Below are 2,697 nucleotides of genomic sequence, written 5' to 3' on the forward strand. Positions count from 1 at the left end.
TAACCGTTCTCTATCTTGTGTTTCTTATTCTAATTTTTGTAGTAGTGTCCTAATCCAGTTTCTTTTCCTTTCAAAGATTTCCAAAGGCTCCATCTACTCCTCATCCAATCCCACTTGTTTCTAAGTTTGTTTTTGTCATAAACTAGGTTAGTCCTCTTTTGAAACTCCACTTCTAACACCTTCCAGATCATTCTTTGTGAGATTGTTGCACCACGTTTACCCTTACTCCTCTCCGCAAATTGAATACATACATCACAAAAAATATGTAACGTATCCTTAGACCAATTTGCCCGACTCCCCCCACCTTTGTTTTCTTCATTGACCCACTTCTTGTTGGGTGGCATCTAAATACATATATACACTTAGTTACGCTAATAGACGAACTATTGTGTCAATTAACATAGATAATAAAGCATAGACAAGTAACCCATATGAAACACGAAAGCAAAAATGAATACAAGTATAGCCAAAAGTAGCTAGCTAAATAAACATTACATTCATAGAAATGTTAAGTCTCACAGTTGTATGATTTAAGCATACCTAAATTATAATACATAAGTTCAGTTTGTCATCTTAATTAATACAAGTCGATAACATAATTAGCTAGAAACAAAATGCTAATCATATCAAGTGGGTCTACTAATTTCCATTCATTTTTTCTACATACAAGAACCTTATCCATTCAAGCCTTGAATTATCATCAGGTAAGCCATGTAAAATTATCCTCCTTTGCGAATCTTCGATCAAAGTGCAAGCAAAACAGAATTCACGACTTCCATTAATTAAGTTGGGCTTTGAAACTAACTTTGCAATGGAATCCTCGAGTGTAGGGGAAGAATCAACTAAAGAATCCACTACCATTTCATCCTTACTTTCATCCCTTCCATCACAGAACCAATTTTCTCCATCCACAATGCACAACAAATACATAAAGCTTCACTCATATTAGGTTCACTCAAACTGTTAACCCCACCTTCTCTATCGTCATTATTGTTCTTGTTCTCCATCTATATATGTTAAATAGAAGAACAAGTCACATTATGTTTAATCAAATAACACATTCACAGGAATACAAATATCATATTAAAAAATCACAATGCACCAACAAAATCAATGGGAGCATAAAAATGCATAAATTTGACTAATGACTGAAAATTTGACTAAAATTACAAAATCACAAAATCACAGCTAACACATTTTCATTAATACCATAAAAATGCATAACTTAAATAATGACTGAAAATTTGACTAAAATTAACCAACAAATATTAAAAATACCAGGAGAAGTGGAGCTTCACAATTTTCAACTTGGAAGAAAATCACCTGTATATGAATTTTTTGACAAGAACAAAAAAAAATTAAAAAAATCATATTTGAGTAGGAAAAAAAATCAAAAAAATAGCAGGCAAAAAACAGTTAAAATAAATAAGCAGAAAAATTTTAAAAAAATCAAGAAAAAAATGCAGAAAACTTTAAAATATATCACAAGTATGGAGGGGAATTAAGAGAAAAAAATAAATAAATAAAACTTTAAAGAATTGACGCAGGGAAGGGAGAAAATAAAGTGGCGCATGAACAAAAAAAAGCCAGATTTTAAAAAAAACATAATTTTCCTTAAACAAATGCCGCACGAAAATATTACAGGAAAAAAAAAGAACAGATTTTTCTTCCAAAAATGGCGCAGGGGGGTTAAAAAAGAGAGAGAGAAATTAATCAAGAAAAAAAATCTAATAATATATAAGGAGTAATTGGAGGAGATAAAGGGGAGAAATTAAACAAAAAAAATACAGAATCATAAAAAAAAAGCAGAAAGGTAGAAAAAAATCAAGAAAAAAAAATCTATGAGGAGTAAAAAGAGGAGACAAAATTTTCAGAAATAACAAATTAAACGCAAGATCAACGCAAATAAATAATTTACAAAAAAATTTGCAGAAAAAATTTACAAAAAATTCAACATAAAAACGAAAAGGGGCAAAATAAAATTTGCAGAAATTATTTACAACAAATTTAACAAAAAAATCCAAGATAAATCGAAAAGTAAATAACAAGAAAAAATTTACAAATACCTTCTTGGATCTACTATGGAGAGGTGAAAGCTAGAGAGAATTCCCATGATGAATGAACGGTGGGTGAAGAATTCAATTTGAAAGGTAGGTGAAAGAATGAAATAAATGAAAGTCAGTAGAATGAATATGGGTTGCTGAGGCTAATCTCGAAATTTCACATTAAAATCAGAAACCTCTAATTGCAAACGTTGCTATGAGCTACGTTTTTTTATTTAGCGGATTCTTTTCAATCCGCTATTCCACTCCCCTAACATCCAAACACCCCAATTAGAGGTTTTGAAAGGGCAAACCTCTAAATTGGTTCAAACCTCTAATTTTCTCCCAAACCTCTAACATCCAAACACCACCACTATATGTTACATGCAAAGGGTAATTATGTTTCAAATAGAGTCACTATATGTTATAAAGGGTAACTAACAGGTAAAAGAAGTTTAGAACTCTAATTATCAATCACAATTAAGTGGCTTAAAGACTGCATTAAGAAAGGGAAGCGTATACCATAGTCTCCCTATAAACTCCGAAACGAAGGTTTAAAAAGAGAGTTATGGCATCTACACTTATCCATTCGCCTTTAAATGATCTGGTAGATGAAGGATATATATTCCCTGTCTCCGACTGCTTGTGAAGCAAA

The 2,697-nt window shown here is 31.3% G+C and overlaps 1 long non-coding RNA gene across 1 annotated transcript; it reads right to left on the reverse strand.

Annotated features, from left to right (window-relative positions):
• Nucleotides 1-463: 463 nt before the first annotated feature.
• LOC110778335 (uncharacterized) lies at nucleotides 464-2,252 on the reverse strand. The gene is made up of 3 exons (XR_002530769.2): nucleotides 2,067-2,252; nucleotides 1,279-1,323; nucleotides 464-1,007 (listed from the first exon to the last, which is right to left on the reverse strand). It is a non-coding gene; the product is annotated as an uncharacterized lncRNA (long non-coding RNA).
• Nucleotides 2,253-2,697: the final 445 nt, after the last annotated feature.

This window comes from Spinacia oleracea, chromosome 1 (genome assembly GCF_020520425.1).
Source record: "Spinacia oleracea cultivar Varoflay chromosome 1, BTI_SOV_V1, whole genome shotgun sequence".
Classification (NCBI taxonomy): domain Eukaryota; kingdom Viridiplantae; phylum Streptophyta; class Magnoliopsida; order Caryophyllales; family Amaranthaceae; genus Spinacia; species Spinacia oleracea.